The sequence below is a fragment of the Chiloscyllium plagiosum genome, unplaced genomic scaffold (genome assembly GCF_037043375.1).
Source record: "Chiloscyllium plagiosum isolate Xiang-an unplaced genomic scaffold, Cpla_swu_hap1 HiC_scaffold_13, whole genome shotgun sequence".
NCBI lineage: Eukaryota > Metazoa > Chordata > Chondrichthyes > Orectolobiformes > Hemiscylliidae > Chiloscyllium > Chiloscyllium plagiosum.
This window is the reverse complement of record NW_028270151.1, coordinates 51,714,723-51,737,897: the sequence shown is the minus strand read 5'-3', so window position 1 is coordinate 51,737,897 and position 23,175 is coordinate 51,714,723. Positions and strand designations below refer to the sequence as shown.

General features: G+C 38.1%; 1 protein-coding gene across 1 annotated transcript in view; it reads left to right on the top strand.

The window, feature by feature from the left end:
* Window positions 1–1,328: 1,328 nt before the first annotated feature.
* Window positions 1,329–23,175, top strand: part of nlgn1 (neuroligin 1) — a 668,343-nt gene continuing 646,496 nt past the window's right edge. The window contains exon 1 of the mRNA XM_087993586.1: window positions 1,329–1,930. The gene's annotated coding sequence lies outside the window, so the exon portion shown is untranslated. The remainder of the gene's footprint in view (window positions 1,931–23,175) is intronic.

The following is a 23,175-nucleotide window of genomic DNA, read 5'->3' as shown; positions in this document are numbered from 1 at the left end:
TAAATACAGTGGCTACAAGAGAAGATCAAAGACTAGGAATTCTGAAATGAATAGTTCCCCTTTTGATGCCCCAAAGGTGTAAATCAAGACTGTGATAGAATATTTTCTACTTGCCTGAATAAGTTCAGTGCCAGCAACACCCAAGAAGCTTGACACCATTCAGAACAAAGCAACCTGCTTGAATGGCACCCCATCTACCACCATAAACATGAAGTAATTTCACCATTAGTGCACATTGATAGCAGTTTGTACAATTGACATGATGTGCTGCAGAAACTCACTAAGATTTACTCAACAGCATCTTCCAAATCAGTGACCATCATCATGCAGGACAAAAAGGACAGCAGATGCATAGGAGCACCACCAACAGCAAGTTCCCTTCAAGCCACACATACTGACTTGGAACTATATCACCATACCTTCCGTGTAGCTGAGTCAAAATCTTGGCATTCCTTTCCTAGGAACACCACGGATATACCTATCTACCTTGGACTATTGCAATTCAAGAAGACAGCTTCTTAAGGCAATTAGAAATAGGCAATAAATGTTGACACAGCCAGCTGGACTCAAATCCAATGAACGATTAAAACAAATGGCTGACAGATTCGGTAATTGTTCCTCTTCTTATTTCAGCTAGATTTGCGCCACTTAGTATGTTTTCGTATGAGAATTCCAATAACTTTTATCTTTGTGATTACTTTTCACAACAATTTCGCTCAAGGCTTTCAGAGAATGTTGTGATTTTGTATATATCTCAGCAGAAACAGACACTGGGAAAATGTTTTGAAATGCTGAAGACACGGAAGTTTTGCAGGATCAGTAACTGTCATTTTCTACTATGTGATCTTAAATTCATATAACTATGGTAGATTTGTCACCCACTATGTATCCGTTAAACCGTCCCTTGCCAGGAGCTGGACTCAGTAATGCTCCATAAATTGCATTCATGCACTTTGGTGTACGTTTAAGGCTGTTATGGGATGCGCTGAACATCCTTTGCAGCCTAATATACATTTTAAGATATCTTCATTGCTGCCCCTGTGTAAATGAGCGTTCTGTTTGTCTTTTGAGGCGTTGGTGTCTTTTCAGAACCATTGCATTTTGTCCAGGAGGTGTCCTACATACTTAGGAAAATGCATTATTATTGCTCAAGTTAACTAGTCATTTCGATGACATGAAATTAACTTAGAAAAATAATGTAGAAGTCATGTGGCTGTGCCATCAGTGGCATAGTGCCAGTAGCGAAACTGGATTGCCCAAGAAATAAAAGACAATAGAAAAATATTTATTTTAAAATCTGGACCATGTTTGAATAATCTATAAAAAGATATTTTTGCTACGTATCTGACGCTGACGTCAGTTCTGACGTTCGAGGAGTACCTTGATGTGTTCCCAATGTTCATGAATCCACTCAAATCGGACTTAAGATGTATTTAACTCAGCTAGGTGTATAATTTGCAGCGCTTGGCTTGGGTAAATACTGTTTATTGAGAAAAAGGATTCTAGTAAGTAACAAACTGCACGTTTGTTACCTTACTTCCGGAGGTATTCTTGAATATACGTCCGTGAATGTATTAAAATTTCCTAGTCTGCATCTGCGAACGATTTAGGATCCGTAACACAAACATCTGTAAATGCAAGCAATATCGAGAAAAGAATGAATGTATCAGCATCATTGAAAAAGCAGAATCGAATAGCTCTAGTCCGCCATTGGATTTCTTAAGGCTTTCAGATGTCGATTGAACTGGAATGCACATAAACAAGGATCGGAAGGTAGCAACATCCGAAACCTTTGTTTCAACAATGGATATTGTTTCTGGATTTCTGTGATGGCTGTGTGGATTTTATTGGAGACCGCAGACATATTTTGAGAGGAGAGAGGTAACGCATGAGCGGATGAGCGCTAAATGTCTGGAGAAAGAATTGGAAGGTGAGTGCCCTGAATGGTTAATATGGAGCCGTATGTCAAACTGTTTCAGTGGTGCTCGCGAAATGAATGAAACTTTGTTTGCGGTGTGCGCTGCTGGCCGAAAATCTTCAGTGCCACGGCTTGCAGCGTTTAACTTGCCCTTTTTAAAATTAGGCCGGGCAGTTCATTGATCTTTGAATCAGGCGTCTGAAGAAAAGGGTACAATATTCTTTTTTTTCAGAAATGGAAAAGCAGCGCCAAATTCCATGTAGTTGATCATTGCCGATCAACTTACGCATTCCCGCGGGAACATTCCATTTGCAAATTTCATGGAGTTGCAAGGGGGAATGCTTGTATAAATTGGCAATATTTGTAATCCTTATTGAAACAGTTTGCCTTGAGAGCTGTCATCGGGACGTGAGAACCAAAATTATTTTTTGATGCCCAAATTATAATGGATGAGTCTAACATACCATTGCAATTTCTATCTTCTTTGTGGCTCTTAAGTGCTATCTATATTCAAGTGTTTCGCTTTCCAATATTGTGTTTTCCATACGCTTTGCATTTATTTTCATTTCACTTTGCTAATCGTGGCTAACCGCTGGTGCTGGTGACTGTAGTAACGCGCATATTTTAATACGATGGGAAAATCAGCGGACGATGTCATAAATCATGCAGAAATGTGTCCACACATAGTGCAAAATAGAGTCCTGGCGTCGTAGAAAATACCTAGTTATTAGATTGAAATTTTTTTTCGTTCGTGGTGCAAATAACTACAGCGCGTTGATGTCGGCCTTGCAAGGTCCTGAACTGTTAGCCAGATTAATGCCAGATAGCTTTGCTTTCATGCGGTAATTACTTTCTCATAATTCACTGACCATGTTTTTATATGTAAATTCATGGCATGCAGTCGGTAATTTGAACAGGTTTACTAGTGTAGACTAGCAGTCAATTCCTGAAATTCGCCTGTAGATTTTTGAGAAAATATATACAAACTTGACAACCAAGGCAGCTTTAGTTTTTAGAAAATACATAAATGAGAGTTTATCAAAATGTATCGATTAATTATTTTCAAATAAAACGAGTACATAACGTTAAAACGCAATTTGAATAATCGATAATCAAATAAAACAAAAAAACTGCGGATGCTGGAGATCTGAATGAAATTGCTGGCGAGTCTTAGCAGGTCTGGCAGTATCTATGGGAGAAAGCAGAGTTAACGTTTTCAGTCCGGTGACTCTTCATCAGATCTTTTAGCAGTTAGGAAAAAAAGGTGCTATTTATGCTGAATAATTTGACACCTTTAATATAATAAAACATTCAGGATACTTCACAGGATGCTTATCAAACACCATTTGGCACCATGTATTAGGGTTGATGATGAAATGTTCGGACAAAGAAGTTTTTAAGGAGCATCTTATTAGAGCAATAAAGACAGAAAAGGTTAAGGAGGGAATTTATGAGCTTGGATGCTTGGCCTCCGGCACAGCTGTTAACCACAGGTGTTCAAGACGCCAGAAATTGAAGAAGATTGTACTATTGGAGGAATTATGGAAATGGGAGAAGAATGAGTTCATGTAAAGATTTGAAAGGATGAGAATTTCAAAATCAATTTGCCCAACCAGCAGCCAGGGTAAGTCAGTTAGCACATAGATAATGGGTAAAGGGGATTTGATATAATTTAGGTGGCAGAGTTTGGACTAGTTTTAAGTTTATGGAAGGAAGTAGAGGGCTAAGAAGTAGAAGCAGTGCTTTGGAATATCAGATCCAAAGGTAACAATGGGATGATTGTGAGTTTCAGTGGCAAGTGAACTGAGGCAGAGTTGAAGATCAGCCATGGCAATAGCTGAGAGAGTTGGTAATGGTAAATCTGAAGGAAAAGGTATATAAGGAGAGGAATTTATTAACAATATCTACGAATCAACTCATCTTATATATGCTCTGGTGGGTTAGGGAAAAGGGCAGAAGTGGTTCTGACAGCTGATTAAAAGGTCTCAAAGGTTACAAAAAAGTATGCAAGCTCTTAGCACGTTGGAGGTGAGAGTTGAGAATGCTGAGCCAGGTGGTTAAGAAGATGATTTTCAGGAAAGAAATAGTGGTGTAATAAAATAATTTTCCAGGAATAATTATAGTTTTGGTGGATGAGAGCAGGACCTAATAGCACTTTATATCATTCAACTTTATGTCGTCTGGCAGTTAATGGCTAAGCCAATTTTCCCTCCTGGCACCTTCCCCTGTTACCACAGGAATTGCAAAACCTGTGCCCACACCTTCCCCCCCACCACGGTCCAAGGCCCAAAGGAGCTTTCCACATCCATCAAAGTTTCACCTGCACTTCCACATATGTCATTTATTGTATCCGTTGCTTTCAATGCGGTCTCCTCTACATTGGGGAGACCGGACGCCTACTCGCAGAGGACTTCAGAGAACATCTCCGGGACACTCGCAACAATCAACTCTACCGCCCCGTGGCTGAGCATTTCATTTCCCCCTCTCATTCTGCCAAGGACATGCAGGTCCTGGGCCTCATCTTCTGCCTTGGCACCCTTCAACCCCAGGGCATCAATGTGGACTTCACCAGTTTCCTCATTTCCACTTCCCCCCACCTTACTCCAGTTCTAACCTTCCAGCTCAGCACTGTCCTCATGACCTGTCCCACCTGTCAATCTTCCTTCCCACCTCTCCGCTACCCTCCTCTCTTACCTATCACCTTCACCCCCACCTCCTTTTTCCCCAGTCTCACCCCACTCCCATTTATCTCTCCAGAGGCTCCCAGCCTCATTCCTGATGAAGGGCTTTTGTCCGAAACATTGATTTTCCTCCTTCTTGGATGTTGCCTGCCCTGCTGTGCTTTTCCAGCACCACTCTAATCTTGAGTCTAATCTCCAGCATCTGCAGTACCCACCTCCGCCTAGTCTCTTTGCATCTCCCCGGACTTGAAAAAGATGAGGATTATACAAGGGAAAGCATGTGTGAGAGAGTGCGAGGAAGAGTTTTAATTGGTTTCAGGCCTTAAAAAGTATGAGTGGTTTAGTAGATTAGTAGTTGCAGAAATTATGTGGTGAATGCAAGGCCAAAGACTCAAGAGTTGATATCTTGATCAAATTGGCAAGATTAATCTCTATTGGGTATGCTTGATGGAAAGGTTTCCGAGGAGATTAGAATGGGCTATTTGAGTTCTCCTCGTAGGAATGCAGCAATAAGTGTCTTGATATACCTGGAGAATGCCAAATGTTAGAGGAATGTTATAGGCTTATCTTAGAGACAGTAGAGCCCAAACAACCAAGAGTGTAGAAAGATCAAGGAGTGGTTAAGGGTTAGGGTCAGGATTTGGAGAGTAAATTAATCAACAAGGAGAAATTAAAGGAGGCCTGAGATGAGACAGAAGGGAGAAATGAAGAATCTTGATATAAGAGAAGCCCAAGAAACCAGAAAGCAAAGACATTAAAGCCTCCTTTAATTTCTCCTTGTTGATTAATTTACTCTCCAAATCCTGACCCTAACCCTTAACCACTCCTTGATCTTTCTACACTCTTGATTGTTTGGACTCTACTGTCTCTAAGATAAGCCTATAACATTCCTCTAACACTTGGCATTCTCCAGGTATATCAAGACTTGGAAAATAGCAAGTGCATGTTAAGGAAAGCAAAGGACTGTCATTGTTAGGAGATTGCCACTTGCAGATTTATCAAGTGGTTACTTGTAATTAGAAGTGAATTGCACCTACTATTAGCTAGGGAACATAAGCAGAGAGGAGACTGGGAGAAAGAGCAGTGTAGGAGAGAAATGACCAGGGAAAAAGATATGCAAGATAAGGCTCTCACTCAGGAACTGTTCGAACAGCCAACTCGAAAGCACAGCAACAGTTGGTGTGAATCATAAGTTTACAATTGCTAAATTTGCACCCTTAACAAAATGACAATCATGACCTTGAATAATGTTCCTTTTTTGAATATCTTTATGTTGAATATCTCCTACCAAAATCAATACCATCATCAAGAGGGATAACGATAGACATGTGCAAATAAAAGGAAGTATTTTAATTTATTGTTGAACTGTATTAATGGAGTAAATGTTTCTGATTTAACTTTATCCATTAAGAACCAAGCTTTTTAGGTATCAGTGAAATAACTGAAACAGAAAGTTTTGCAAACCATTTCAAATGGTCTGTAGGTGGCAGTGCAGATCTAAGAACGCAGTTTTGACAGCAACAATGATCTGCTCTAATTTTGTAATATCACAAATCATGGCAGAACACAAGAAAAAATATTATCAAATCAAATGTATTTAACACTTTGTCTTGTTACGTAAGACTTTGCTAAACACGTTAATGCTATGATTTGAGCCTGTAAATGCACCTTTCTCAAGATTTCAAAGCAGAAATACTGTACTAGATTTTGAATACATTCTATAACGCATTCTAGAAGCATTAGATAAAGTATATGGAAATACTCTGAGTTTGGAGGCAGTGTTGTTACATCATACCATGGTTTGCAAATCTATTACTTTAAAATAGCCTTTCATTAATATTATGGCCATAATTTGATTTGATTAAGAACATAAAACTCATAAATGGTATCAGCATAGTGAACAGATATATTCACCTTGGAACCAAAGACTCTCCTGCTGATTACAAAGAAGAATCATATTGGATTAGAAATATTAACTCTCCATGGACGTTGCTAGATCTGTTGAGTTTCTCCAGCACTTTCACCTTTTATATGTGCATTTTCTTGATTGTTGCAAATGAACAGTGAACTTATGGAACAGGTATTTAAATTATTAGAGGAACCCTATTAACAATGTTGTTACCATAACTTTATGATGAATGCAGAGATATTTATTTTATCAGTATTCAGATTATATAATATATGCACTCTTCAAACTAATTGAAGTATTTCTCATTAAATATTAATTTTCATCCATTTTTGGGAGATAATCATTTAAGTGCACCAGTAACTGACATTGGTTTGATTTGTCCAAAGAGCGTCAGTCTCACAAAGATCACTACTCTGTCCCCTTTTTGCAAAAGAAGGACTCCTCTTTGCAAGAGATGATGAGAATGCAACATCTTGATACTTTGACGTAAATTAGATTGTATATTGTATTGTCTTGATAATTTAAAAGCAGATTCTGGAAAAGCAAAGTCTGCCATAAGTGCCACATGTGAATTTTTCACTGTCAATGGTGGAGGATGATCTTTGCCAATTCCTTACTTGCAGGATTGGTGAATGATTTTTGTGTTTCTGAAATTTATGTTGTTATGGTGGCAAAAGTCTGCCACAGTTGGTGCTGCCATTTATATTGATCACTAGCTGGTTTCCCATTTGTCATGGTTGATGTTAAGGACTTTCATAATTCTTTTGACAGCATGCTTGGATTGGAGCTTTGGTCATCCTGCTGGTCACTTGTCACACGCTAACTTCTCGGATATTATACATTGAGGATTTTGCCATCTTTCTTGTTGTGCACATATCTAAAACTTTGGTTGATTTGTGCATTTTTGGCCTGTTGTCCTGGAAAGAACTGCTTCATTTACGACTTTTTTTTCCCCCTGAGATGCTAAAAATGCAATTTAACACCAGAGATCGAAGTTGTTGACCCATTTTTCTTGGGAGATTGAATTTGTGCAGGCTTTACTGCCATATTACAATGTGTTGAAAATACAGACTTTGTAGATAAGAGTCTATGTTCCGCAGTTCTGTTTGTATTTGAAGGCCTTTTTTTTAGTTAGCTTTATTTGGTAACTGCATTTCCAGTGCATCTTCTGAGCTGTATGTCAGAGGCAGGTGGTTTGATCCAAGGTGACTGCGTGTTTCTGAAATCTGATCACAAGCAGAGGCACAATACCCTTTCATGAACTAGAATTTTCTTCACATCGATGGTGACGTAGGTCACAGGCATCAGGTAGATCACTATTCATTTAGGATCTTCAGATGCTTTGACTTGGTTTGATTATATGGTTTCTCTACCTATACTGGTTCTACTTTTATTTGAGCCTTTTCTCTGCATCTAAATGAAAAGGATGCTGTTAAATGAAGAAGATTCTCCTATAACTGCATCCAGCTCATGTTATACAGCTGCTTTGTGTCCACAGACTCCTTTAAGTTGGATGAGTAACTTTGTTAGGTTTTATTGCTTTTCTGTGTCAGAATATGAAAGAATTGTAAGTAACTTCCTAAATAACTCATTGTTTGTTCACTGGATGGTAGGTCACTCAAGTTAGGAATTGTTCAAGTCTCCTCTTGCCCCATCCTCACTGTATCTTTTATAAGCCACTGTCTTTACTACCTGAATAAAGCGGTGTTGCTTCAACATATTGATGTAACATAGCCTATTCGTTTTCTGGTGAACTGGAGGGAGTCAATAGATAATTTACTTTACCAATCGCTTTTGCTGCCCTAAATGGACCACTGAACTGTGTCTCAATGATTCATCTTGTAAAGATAGTGATACCAACACTTCATCTCCTGGCTGAAATATGGTGGATTTGATATGATTGTCAGCCCAATGTTTCATGGGTATATGTGATGTTCCGAGGTTTTCTAGAGCTACTTTGCATGGTCCTGTGCACCACTCCTGGAACACTGATACATATTGCAAATAGAGAATGCAGCCTTCTATCTTAAAAAAAAAACACTTCTTTAATTAGTTTTGGAGGACCCCTGCTCTCTCTCTCCTATGTACTTGTTCGCATCTCTTGCGAAATACATAGTCTTTTTCTCCTCACTCTCTTGTTCTCTGTCTCTCTAGAGTGTGCTTTCTCTGTCACTCTCTCCTTCTACACCCCTCATGCTTCCTTCAGTATTCGAAGTCTACCTATGTCTGTCACCTTGGAATCTTTCTGCATCTTCTGTACATCTAAGACTTGGTATGACTGTTACTCACTTGGCTCGTAATTGCACCTGAAAACCCATGTTACAATACTGAATTCCTTTTTCCATGTTGATAATTAATTCAAAAAGACTAAGACTAGTGGACTAAAATGTGAATTGCACGTGACAAGCAAAATAATTTCTAGCCCTTTATTCCAACTTTGAGCGTATTCATTTTAGTTTGCTCTGATTATCTCTTTGAGGGTTCGATGACACCTTTCTAAAGCTTATTGTTTCAGCAGGAGGTATGCTGAAGACTTTTACTGTATTATGCATAGTCTGCACAAACTTCCCAAAAACGTTTACACGTGAAATTAATCTGACTGGATCTCCACCATCAATCCATATTGAGTGAAGAATTGGTATTTAACATCTGTACTTTTACTTTAACAGTGATTTGGCCTCTGGTAATCAAGTAGCTATGTCCATTATAAAAAGATATACTGATGTCCTGCTTTTGTTTGTGGTAAATATTCCAAGCTGTCTGCTAATATAATTCCTAAAAAACAATGGTGAGGGAATTAAATTTGCTGGTTTGATGTTATTCCTTTTCCAACAGCTGATATGTGTGATTAGCTTTATAAAACTATTAAAATCCAGCTAATAAAAATGTCAACTTGTATGTGTGTGAGTTTTCTGGATTCCTCCATGTTCTGCTACAGGGATTTCATGAGCTATCTTTAATGCTTGGGTAGTATATTTGACTATATTTTGGTAGTACCACTATCTAGGGAACTGCAATTCATTCTTCCTCTTCAGGTCTTTGATGAAATTTTCGCTTCCTCATCAGAACCCCACATTTAATATGTTAACATTCTCGGATCCCTTGGCTTCAACTTCAGTTTGAGCTGATTGGGTTACTGCCTGGATCGGTTTCCTGTGTCTCAGGATGTTTTCTTTGAATATCCAAATCTCCAAATAAAGTTTTCGATCGCCAAGTATCTGGTTATGGTGACAATTTGACTTTCAACAATAAAAGTTGTTCAGCAACTGCTTGGGTGGGAAGAAAAAAATCCTGGAACCTTTTACTGTAACTGCTCTATCTGACTTCACTTTGTCTTTTGGTAACTACTGGAGAAGCTATGGTACTGCAAAATCATTCCCTAGGAGTTGTTAGCTGCCAGAATGTTCTCATACTCTTTCCCACGGTTTTCGTATTTTTCATGTTCCCTATGATAAGTACAACTAATTTATAACAACTTGCTGGAATTAATTGATATGGATCAAACTGTGAAACACATTTTGAATCTTGGTTTTGTGTTCAACTGAGATTTATTGATATATTGTTGACCAGTGGTACATGTCACAGACATTTTAAAGATTATGTGTCTCTCCCGTACATATGTCTCTATATCTGGCCTCTTAAAATTTTTCATCCTCATCTAAACTTTTTGGTTTTCTGCCCGTTCACTTTACCTCCATCTACGCTCTCTATCTCTCTCTTATGTATTTGTTTGCATCTCTTGCATCCCACCTCTCCCCCACCCCTCTACACCCTTTATGCTTCCTTCAGTATTCAAAGTCTACTTGTGTCTGTCTCCTCGGAATATTTCTGCATCTTTTGCACATCTGAGATTTTGTGTGACTGTTACTCACTTGGCTCGTTAAAAATATAATAAAGAGACAGAAAATAGAGAATGAGAGAAAGCTGGCTAAGAATATAATAACATTTTGAAGATTTTCGACAATTATTTGAATAGGTTAAAGGTAACTAAAGTTAATGTTGGTCCTATTGATAATGAGTCTGGAGACCTCATAATCAAATGTAAAGAAATGGCAGAGGTTTAGAACATTTATTTGAGTTTGTCTTCATGTAATAGACTTTGCAAAGGTAACTAAAAATCAAGAGGTGATAAGGAGATATTAACTTAAAACAATCACTGTCATTTGGGAAAGGTTGCTCAGAAATCTACTGGATCTAAAGGCTGACATGATAAAACCTACTGTTGGCAGATTCATTAATTATGATCTTTCAGAGTTTCTTAAATTCTGGAAAGTTCTCAGTAAATTGGAAAATAGTAAATGTTAACTTCAACTCAAAAAGGGAAAATGTAGAAAGCAGGAAACCATTGGTCAGTTACTCTAAAGTCTGTTTCAAGGAAGGCATTAGAAGTAATTATTAAGCAGGTTATTGCAGGATACTAAGACAATTACGATGTAATCAGACAGAGTCAATTTGGGGAGTGTGAAAGGGAAATCATGTTCAACTAATCCTTTTTTCTGAAGTATCATTCAAAGTAATGGTAATTAGTAGGTGTGATGTACCTGGATTACCAAAAAGGCATTTGATTAGATGCCTTTTGTGCAAGATAAGAGTGCACGTTGCAGGAAATACGTATTAAAGGATGTTTAATGAAGTTAAGTAAGTGTGTATATATTGGAAGATAGGGTTAAGTTTGGGTAAACGTGAATGTGTCCGTTTTGACAGGAAGGATAGAAAAGCAGTTTACTATTTAAATTGAGACAATTTGCAGGACTCAGTGAGATGGGATTTGTGCAACCTGGTACATCCATCACAAGTTAATATGCAGATCTAATAAGTGATTATGAAGATAAATAGAATGTTATCATTACTTGAAAGGGGAATGGAATACAAAAGTAGGAAAGTTTTCCTGAAACTGTACAAAGTATTGGTAAGTCCATGTCTGGAGTCCTGAGTACAATTTTGGTCTCCTTATTTGAAATAAAAGATATAATTTAGAAACAGTTTGGAAATGGTTTAGTCATTTATTTCTAGGTTGAAAAGCTTATCTTTTGAAGAAAATTGAACAAGTTAGGCCTACATTTGAGTTCACAAGAATGTAAGATGATCTGAGTAAAACATGTGAGACCTTGAGGGACTGAATAAGGTGAATATCCGAAGGATGTTTACTCTTTTGAAGGAGATTAAAACCATGGGAATTTTCAGAGAATTTTAGGACAGAAATGAGAATTTTTATCTCTTGGGAAGTTTTTTAGAATTAGAAATTCTCTTTCCGAGAAGGTGGTGGAATTTGGGTCTTTAAATTTACACAAGGTTGAGTTTGATAGCTTATTCATCGACAAGAGTATTCAGGGTTATGGGGTATATACAAGAAAATGGACCACAAACAATAACCAGATCAGCCATGATTGAATGATGGAGAAGATTCGAAGGGCCATGTGGCTTACCTCTGCTCCTAAATACTATATTCAATTGACTTCTACTTCACAGGACTAAATGTCAGGTAGAATTCTGAGATTAATCTCTCTCACACATGATATATTGCACACACATATTTGATAGTAGAAGCTCAAAGTACCTGTGCTTACCTTGGTGAAGAAAGTGGCAAACGTCTGGCAGAAGAAATTTTTGAACCAAATTACATTTCTGCAATACTTTTTAGTTTGGGAATGTTAACTTTGGAGAAAGAAAACAGATTTCCTTGATGCTTTCTCATTGTTCCTGTTTAAACATTTTTAAGACCATAAGACCATAAGACATAGGAGTGGAAGTAAGGCCATTCGGCCCATCGAGTCCACTCCGCCATTCAATCATGGCTGATGTGCATTTCAGCTCCACTTACCAGCGTTCTCCCCGTAGCCCTTAATTCCTCTAGACAACAAGAATCTATCAATCTCGGCCTTGAAGACATTTAGCGTCCCGGCTTCCACTGCACTCCCTGGCAATGAATTCCACAGGCCCACCACTCTCTGGCTGAAGAAATGTCTCCGCATTTCTGTTCTGAAATGACCCCCTCTAATTCTAAGGCTGTGTCCACGGGTCCTAGTCTCCTCGTCTAACTGAAACAATTTCCTAGCATCCACCTTTTCCAAGCCATGTATTATTTTGTACGTCTCTATTAAGTCTCCCCTCAATCTTCTAAACTCCAACGAATACAATCCCAGTATCCTCAGCCGTTCCTCATATGTTAGACTTGACTTTGTCATACTTTTTTTTGGAATATTTGGTCAAGATTTTTGTATGGTTTTACTAATATTTGGAGTGCTCAAAGCAAGATTTCTAATAGTTAACCTTGTGCTAGGTTGAGTGATTTCCTTGACAGTTTTGTTACATTTGCAGATGTTTACCTAGCTGGTGCATCATTTCTGCTTGAAGAAGACAGAGCAAGATTTGGACTGATTTTGTTGCTTTTTGACTCTTTCTGGCTGGTTAATGATAGAAAGAAAAAGTGAAAAGAAAAAGTGCGATTTTGTTGGTCTTGTAAGTGTTTTGAAAGATTTTCTGCACGGAACTGGGTTTTTACTTGATTTCAATTTAGTCAGTACGATGTGTCAATCCACATCATAAACAATGAACGGGTTTTTGAGTCAGCCATGTTTATTTTAATCCCTACAAATATGTTCCACCACAAGGTTTTAAATTATTCTATATGTGCAACTATGAATCTTGCAAGTCTTGCCTGGAAGGATTTGCATTGGTTGATGAAAATCTTCCTGTAGAAATGCAGTTTTCTTGTACAACTTCTCTCATAATAATGGAGCTAGATCATTCAGGACCAATAGCCTTGTGGGCAGAGTAAGGGCGTGTATTGGGTGTCTTTCCCCTTTGGGAAATTATGATCCTAAAAGGTAGTCAGCCCCCATCCCCGGTACTCCAATCCCTGTTTTGTTGCTACCCTTTTCCTCCAGCTACAAATAGAGGGGCCAACTGATTCTCAACTTCTGCCTTAAACTTTCTGAAAATTGAGCAACGTTTGGCTGCTGGCAGAAACATTGAAGAATACTTAGACACGTTAAACAAGCAGAGGGAAATATTTCAAATAATGAAGACACAATGTCTGACACATCTCCATCCTTAACTATAGGATCAAGATTTAAACTAACGAATGACATTGCTGCGTTTTGATGTGTACTTCTTTTCCACATGACATTCTTTGACATTGTCTCCTGCCTTGTGTTGCAAGAATCAAATATTGTATTAATTACTTGCTGCAATCTTCAGATATTACAATCATAATCTGTCAGGTTTCATGGAATGGATGGTAATAACCGTGGGATGAAAGATGTACTGTAATGTGTTAACATGATTTGCAGGATGTGAGAATAGTTGACATGAGCACGGTAGGTGACATGGACAGGGACTAGGAACATGATGGCAAGTAATACCCAAAAGGCTTGATTATGGCACAGAATAATGGATGGAATATTCCTTTATTTTTCTGCATTTCACCCTTGCTGCCCTTTTATTCATCTGACAGTGGCCATCTCCTTCCAAAAACAGCTTATCATGCTGCAAAAAATGCCTTCTTTCTGGTCTTCCAATATAACCGCCCCTCAAGGCACAAATTTGGGATAGCAACACTTGCATATCAAGCTTTGAAATGTAGACACTCCTTTTTCCCTTTTTTCTTTTCAACAGTTGTTCACTTCTTTCAAAATTGTATGCATATTTAGCCTTTTAACAATGTATACATAGTGCATTTTAATTGATTACATTTTTGCATTTAAAAATGAAGCTATCTCTTGTAACGTGAAATCATTGCACTCACAATATAAAATACAATGAAATGAACTGGTATCATCTTGACAGAGAAGAATAAGGGATGATTTGATGATAGTGTTTCAAATCTATGAACAAATGGGCAATGGACTTTTGTTGGCTCATGCCCTTTTGCAATTTTTCCAAACCCATGTATGCACGAGAATAATTTGTGTGCATCTTGTGTGAATTCTTTGAATACTACACAGCTTAGAGTGAATACTGGGATAGAGTGTTCTAATTGACTGAAAGGTCTAGAAGAACTGTACAGAAATAAAAGGTTGAAATGTAAAATCATGAGCAGGGAAACCTGCTTTACAAAGAAGATTGTGAGGATGTGTAGTATTTTCACTGGAGTCAATGAGTGTTTACAGGCAAGTAGAACCGAATATCTTGCTTGAATTTGGAAGTTGCTCAGTTACCTTTGCTGTTTTTATTGGTCGTTCTATTGAAGATGTGGACTTTTTTGCATCACATAAAGACAGGGTGGCTAAAAAAGGCATTTAAGCATGCTTGCATTCATTGCTCAGTCCAATGAATCATATTGAGGTGTTACGGGACCTTGGTGACACCTCTTCAGGAGTATTATGTCCAGTTCTGGTTGCCCAGTCATAGGAAGGATACTATTAAGCTGGAGACTGTTCAGAAGAGATTCACCAGGATGTTACCAGGTATGGAAGCTTAGATTTATAAAGGAAGTCTGGGTTTTTATTCACTGGAAAGTTGGAGATTGAGAAGTGATCTTATAGAAGACCTTATCATGAGGGGTATAGACAGGGTTAATGGTAGTTAGCTTTATCCTAGGATGGGAGATTTCAAGACTATTGGGCATATTGTTGAGGTGAGAGGAGTGAGATTTAAAAAAGGCATAAGGGACAAATTTTTTACAGAGGGTGGTTTGTTGTGGAATGAATTTCCTGAGCAAGTGGTGGATGTTGGCACAATTACAATGTTTGAAAGACATTTGGATAAATGCATGCTTTGTTTGGAATTATGTTCAGACCAAAGGCCTGTTTCCATGCTGTATGATTGTGTGACTCTCAGTGCACGCCTTGTTAACCATCAAGAATAGCTTAGCTATTTAGCTGAAGGATAGGTGAAGAAAAGAAATGTTAAACTAGGACCACTGCTCATACAGAAGATATACATAAATAGGCTTATTGAATTGACAAACACCTTTCTATGTTGTGCCTTCTGCATCTGCCATAAAGAATGGAAAGTTCTGAATTGTTGTGAATCTGAAAATATAGAATGAAGTTTTAAAATAGTAATTCTTCCTCTGTGTATGGGTATGCCTACTTATGTGCATGGACCATGTGTTTCTTCTTGTTTGTTTCTTAGTAGTTTTTGTTTTTGCCATGTCCCATTAGAAATTTTGTTAATAGCGGGAACATTGCTGTGGAAAATGCATGGACTGTAAAATAAATTGGAAGGAATTCTAGTTATTATGTATCACAAACCTGTGTTTGGAGGATTTTAATGTGAATTTCAAAACTGTATTGAATACTAATCTGGAATTAAAAATGAATGAACAGAGACAAAGAAGTGCTTTACAATGTTCCTGATCAGTATTAAACAATATTCAGGTAAAGATAAGAATATTGGGTATCCTTCTTCTCCAAAGTACATTGATATTATATGCCAAGTTCCAAGTATTATAAACTACTTAAGTAATCTCCTGACAGAGCAGTCATCACTTATGCATAAAACATGCCCAGAAATATGCATTTGAGAAACTATTAAAATAACACCAGCAAATTAGGTGATAAAAGATTTTTGAAGTCTGTGCTACAAAGTACAGGTGCAGCTGTTTGAAGAGAAGGATTTGTACACTGAAGTTTGCACATTATGACTTGCCACAGTCATGTGATTTTAGTTGTTTTCAGTATCGAGGCATGAAAGTAATAATCAATGAAGTCAACATATAGAACGTGGTGTTATAAGTGTACATCTCAAATTATATGATTTTGATAACTGTAAGAAAACTAGATGCTGCAAGAAATACTAGAACTAATTAAACACCTCAGTCTGTAATTTTGTACTGGGGGAGTCAATAGACTTTGAATTTTCCAGTCCTTGTTCCTGTGGAGGTGAAAGGCAATTTGTGACAGAATTGAAACTTCCTTCAGTCTGAGACTGAACAAATAAGACTAGCAACTCCATTATCTGTGCTGGGGAAATAGTGCTACAAACTGAATTGCATTCTAAATGTCCCTGAGGAGCAGACAGGAAAGATCTTGATGGCATTGAAGACCCATTTGGAACCCTCTACTGATTTTACTTATGAATGATATGTGATGAACTTTAGAGCTCAGGAAGGAGTAATTACAGAAGGACTAGCAAAAGTATCAAGTCCAGAGTAGAGGATGGAAATATTGTGGGGGCACCAAGGAAAAGAAAAAGAGATATATTCAGCGTGTGGAAAGTATTTCCCTAACTGCAGGGAGCGGGCAGGAATTTGTAGTAGTCAGATCAACTATGTGCATATTGAATGTGGAGCAGTTTTGAGGGGCTTACTCTTGCTTACCCTACTTTTGTGTTTAGAATAATCAAAGATTGATCTTAGTTGAGAAAAATCCAGAGATTGGAAAGGTTTTGGGCAGTTCAAAGGAGACCTGAGTGAAGTTAGATACAAATATAGTTTCTCCCAGAAAAAACAGAATTGTTCAGATCAATGAAGGAAACAGGTTACCTCAGTGAAAGAGTTTAGTTTGTGAAAACTTCCAGGCAAGGGGAGATCTGGTTAAGAAGCATGTATTGGTTATTTAAAACTGAAAAAGTCTAAGATCTCAGTTATATGAGTGTTCAAAGTAAAATACCTCACAGCTCATAGGACTGAAATTGAGAAGAAACAGTTAAGTTAAATCTACAGATTGGATAACAAAACAGTTTATCTGGAGTTTTGAGTAACTGTAAAGTAGTAGTTTTGGGGAGTAGTTGGGAGTTTGTTTTGCTATGTGCCCTGAAACCTTTCAAACTGTTTTATATGTAGGTAGCTTGTTTTGTCTCTCTTGTGTATGACAAACATATGTTTTATTGGTAAAACAAAGTCTGCAGCCTGGCATGCTTATGACTTTAAGCAAAAATCTATCAAGCTCGATTTAATTCTTGAATTTCACTTGTCCCATGGTAACATCAGCTGGAATCATAGAAATAGGGCATAACAGGATAGATGTTGAAAGGATGTTGCCCATGTTGGAGACATAAGAACTATGGGACATAATTCAGAGATCTCCTATTTAAGATGGAAATGAGTGGGACTATTTTTCTCTCAGAGGGTCCTGAGTGCTGGCACTCTTCCACAGAGAGAGGCAAAGGTGGATTAATTGAATATTTTTAAAACAGAGGTGGAGAGTCACTGAACTAATAAGGAATTGGTGGTCCTTGAAGATAGGCAATAAAATTGAGTTGAGGCCACAATTAGATCAGCCGTGATCCTACTGAATGACAGTGTAAACTCGAGCTGAGTGGTCGACTGCTCCTAGTTGCATATGTTCCTAAAAAATCATTCATAAAAGCCATTTCAGAACTATTCAGCCTTGTACATTCTCTTGGCACCTTTGCTGTATCAGTACTTCTCCCTGAAGCCACTCCAGTAATTGCAATGTGGCTGGTGGAAGGCAACTGAGGTTCATTGGGCATACTGCAGATTGCTTCACAGTGTAATCTTAAGCAGTCCTAGGCCGAACTTCAAATTGTACAATCTTATCATGAGTAGCAATAGTCAAAGTCAGTTGGCTGAAATTATTAGCAGTGTGCCAGTGCTGGTAGGATAAATGCCATTAACTTGAAAACTGCATCATAGAGTCACTGGCAACCTCCCCCATCACTAGTTATGTAACAGCAATTCTAGTAATATTTTAGAGGACATTGCAGATTTCAAGACAGCTGTGAGGTGCCACATCGCCTTCCTGAGCACTGCTTTGTGGATTCATGGTGCTACGAATGTGCACGTGCAAGGCATCAAGTTGGGTTTGGATAATAACAGACGTATTTCTTCTGATCTCTGACATGGGCCACCAGATGCTAGATCGCAGATGGATCCACAAGTGCTCTAATGGAGTTGGCTACAAATTTCTTGCTGGATAAAAGAGACGCCAAGCTCCTTTACCAAGTTGGGGATTAACTCCACCATTCTCTGTGACAGTAACAAGATCATCTATGACAGGCGTGCCAATGTACTAAGCACTTGGTTTGCATCTGTATGTACTCACCTGTACATTGGCCCACCAAGGTCCTCTTTAGTACTTGTTTGTGTTCTTGTCCTCTGATAACCTGGTCCTCTTCCCTTCATTTGTGCTGCAGACCACTTGTAGCCCATGACATTCCACGTGATAATGCATGTGGCTGAAAAATGTCGGATCATCAAAGCTTTTTCATTAAGGGGGTATAGTTTATTACTTTGACAATGAGAGTATTGGCTTCCATTGATAAGCTTCAGGCACACAAGCTCATAAGCATTCTTTGACAGTAGGTTGTTCTTTTAACAAATTGCTGTTTACAGTCATAACAGTACCTGTCAAAACACCCTGTAACACTCAAATTGAAATCTTTCTTGGCTGTTTCATCTGTCTCGCAACCTTTCAACTCCATTCTCAAAAATGAAGGCACTAAATCTGCGATCTAGCATCTGGTGGCCCATGTCAGAGATCAGAAGAAATACGTCTGTTATTATCCAAACCCAACTTGATGCCTTGCACGTGCACATTCGTAGCACCATGAATCCACAAAGCAGTGCTCAGGAAGGCGATGTGGCACCTCACAGCTGTCTTGAAATCTGCAATGTCCTCTAAGATATTACTAGAATTGCTGCCTTCAAATTCCTCTTTGGGGACATAATCATTCTTCAAATAACTACAACTTTCTTCTTTCTAAGTTCTTCTTTGGCTAACTCATGCTGTCTAACCTCCTTTCCCTTTGGGATTTTCTTACTTCAATCTCCCTTTGAATTTCTCACTGCTTTTCTCTTCTTAATTCAGGTCTTTTCATTTCTAACTTTTTTCACTTACGGCTGCCTTATGCACTTTAACAAGAAAGATGTAGATTCCTCTTGAATCCAATGAATTCAAAAATCCCACGATGAACCCACATTTCTTATGATCCCAGCTGATGTTATCACTGGACAATTCAATCTCAGGCAGGAACCTAGCTTGGTAGGTTGTATTTTGTTTTGTCTTGGTTTTGACAAAGTGGTATTTCCATGAAACATTAACACTCAATATTGTAGATTTTCCTTTAACAATAAACAGAAGTTTATTAACAAAAGGTAGAAGTTAAAATAGAATAAGTCAAACCATCTACTTCCAATCCAAGATTTTTAAAGACACAATGTAATTATTATCCTATTAATCCCTGTACACCCCTTTATTCAATGAAAAGAAACAAAACAGCTTTTGAATAGTACCCAATCTACATCCCTGGTACAACAACCAAATCACCACTCATACAATACTCAAACCAGAGTCCTTATATCGAGCACCTCAGTAGATTTAAGTCTCTCATGACATCTCCTTTTAAAGTAGAATTGTAGATAGCTTCTTCCAGGAGCTATCCCACACCAGTTAATGTATGCAGTTTTATGTAACTCTCTTAGGATTTTGTCCCAACACTTCCGGTTGGACTAACACTAATTCTTCACTCTAAGGTAGCCTAGTTCACTTTTTATCCTTCCCTTCTATTGATTTTAGGTAGTTTGCAATCATAATTACCTAATAAAGACAGTCGATGATTTGTAGCAGTTTTCTGATAGTGTATTGAGTTTAAGAAATAGCAGTTTAGATCTGATAATGTGTTACATTACATAGTTAGGCAAAGAAAGGAAATATATAGTCCATGACAGATAAGAATGCTACAGTGATCCTACAGCCATTCTGTAGAATGGAGAAGCAGAGGCAATACATTCTCATTTCCCATATATCTTGCATTCTTTTGTGGTAGTCTTTGAAGGCAGCTTTTTTTGTTCTTCAGAAGCGGAAGTCAATGCCATAATTGGCATCAGCATGCCAACACTATTGCTCAGTGTGGAACCTTGGAGCAGCTGCAATATGCACAACCATTCAGCTTAAAGGGAATGTTGTTCTCAGGAGCACTCATGGAGTCATACAGTACAGAAATAGACCCTGCGGTCCAGCCAGTCCATGCAGATCATAATTCTAAACTAAACTAGTACCACTTGCCTGTGTCTGGCTCATATCCCTCCAAACATTTCTTATCCATGTACTTATCTAAATGTATTTTAAACATTGTAACGTACCTGCATCCACCATTTCCTCTGGAAGTTCATTTCACACACAAATCAGTCTCTGTATAAATAAATTGCCCCTATGTCTTTTTAAAATCTGTCCCCTGACCTTAAAAATATGCCCCTAATCTTGAAATCCCTCATCTTTGGGAAAAGACACCTGTCATTCACCTTATCTGTACCCTTCATGATTTTATAAACCTCTATAAGATCACTCTTCAACTTATGAAAGAAGCCCAGGATTATCCAGCCTCTCCTTATAACTTAAGCCCTTCATTCCCAGCAACATTCTGATAAATGTCATTTGAACTCTCTCCAGCTTAAGGATATCCTTCCAATACAAGGGCAACCAGAACGAGACACAGTATCCCAGAATAGGCCTCTCCAATGTCTTGTAACCTCAGCATAAGAACCCAACTCCTACACTCAAAGGTCTAAGCAATGAACCCAACTCCTACACTCAAAGGTCTAACCAGCCAGTCTATATTTGACACAAACGTCAAAGGAATATGTATCTGAACCCAAATATCTCTGTTTACAGCACTAATTTTAAGTATATAAGTCTTGCTCTTGTTTGTTTTACCAAAATGCAATATCTCATATTTATCTAAATTAAATTTGATTGGACACTCTTCAGCCCATTGACCCAATCAATCAAGATCTCTTTTTAATCTTAGATAACCTTCTTCACTGTCCACTATATTGTCAATTGTTATACCACATGTCCATATAGCCACCCCATTACAAAAATGCCCAAAACTCAAATTAAAAACTGAAACAAAAAAGTTTTCCCTTAAGCTGGATAAAATCAAATCCTTCACAAATTTTTTGGCTCCATTATTTACCTTGTGTCATCAATTTTCTTTCATCGAAAAGAACTCTGGCAGAGATCACCCTGTGCATGGGCTGAAAATCTGTGCTGTAAACAAGGTCCAGGCAAATGGTAGAGATTTGTTACTGTCTGTAGGGGAGACCAGTTTCTTACACCCTTTTTAAATGATACTTTATCTCTTTGAAGGGATGCTACTTTTTTTTATAGATATTTTAATTAGAAATTTAACATTTTTAGAAGTTTACAAAAATAAACAAAGCTCTCAAGTACAAACATTGATATACAATTAAATCTTAAATAAATAATAACCAAAATTTAACAAAAGAAAAATACCGAGAAAAAAAACCAAAACTCAACTAACTACTAATCTAACCTACAACTAACCAGAGTGTATATTTTAGTCTCTTACATTATTCAAATAAGAGAAAGAAAAAAACCCAATGGATAACACAGAAATTGGGTAGTGAGATACATGCTCGGAATATATTAACATCAAATATAACAAAACCTGCATTCGTGCGGGATTCCTCTCCCAAGGGGCCCCGGACCAGCCAGGTTCGTAATCTCAATTAAGTAAAAGCCCTTGTTAGGACAGCCGAAATATCTGTATTCATATAATTCAAGAAGGGCTGCCATATTTTATGAAATTATTCGGTCTTTCAATGCACCATATTTGTAAGGAAGTCAAGGGGAATACATTCCATAATTAATCTGTGCCAATTTGAAAGTCCAGGGGGGGCCTCAGCCACCCAGTTTACCAAAATGTTTTTCCTTGCACAGAAAGAGAGAATAGAAAATAGTCTCTTCCAGTGCATATCCAGGGAGGGTAAGTTCGAAAAGTCCAAAAGGAGAGATACAGGGTCCACTTTAATTTCCGTTTCTAAAATTTCTGTCAGGGTACTTGCTACTTTAGTCCAGTATCTATGGATCTTATGACAGGTCCATAGGCAACGTACAAGAGTGCCTTCCTCTATTTTACATTTGGGACACATTGGAGATGCTCCTGCCTTAAATTTTGCCAATCGATCCGGTGCTATATGGGCCCTATGAAGTATCTTCAGCTGGATAGCCTGAGTTCTGTTACAGATGGTGATTCTTCTGGCGTTTTCCCAAATGTCATTCCACGTTTCTAAAGAGATTTCTAGTCCCAATTCCTGATCCCATGTTTTAAGCAGATTGTCCATATCTCCCAATACTTCATCAGGTAGTAAATGATAAATAGTACTGACGGGAGATACCCCCATTGGTCGTAGTACTCTACATTCTCTATCTGATTTATAAAGACTATCTAATAACATAGTCTTCTTCTGTATATAATCTCGAATTTGGAAATATCGAAAGAGGTCTCCATTAGGTAATCCGAAATTCTGACGCAGCTGTTCAAAAGACATCAGGACCCCATCTTTAAATAGGTCCCCTAGACATGAGATACCCCTGGATCCCCAGAGTTTAAAAGTGGCATCTGTAAACCCCGGTTGGAATTCCCATGCTCCCACTATCGGCGCATAGGGGGATGTTTTATGTGAGTTGCCCTCATTTTGCCGTATTATAGTCCAAGCTTTAATTGTGTTTAGTATTATAGGGTTTTTACAGTGATCCGTAATGATTTTCCTCTTGTCTGAAAATAAAAGGTTAATAAGTGGGCTTTTTATTTGAGAAGCCTCGATGTCCAGCCAGATTGATTGCGGATGAGACAAGACCCAATCAGCTATGTAACTTAATAGGGAACTTAACTGATATTTCCTAAAATCTGGGAAGTCCAATCCTCCCCTTGCCTGTGGAAGCTGTAGCTTCTTCAGCTTAATGAGGGGCCGTCTATGATTCCAGATGAGGGAACCCAACCAGCCATATAATTTA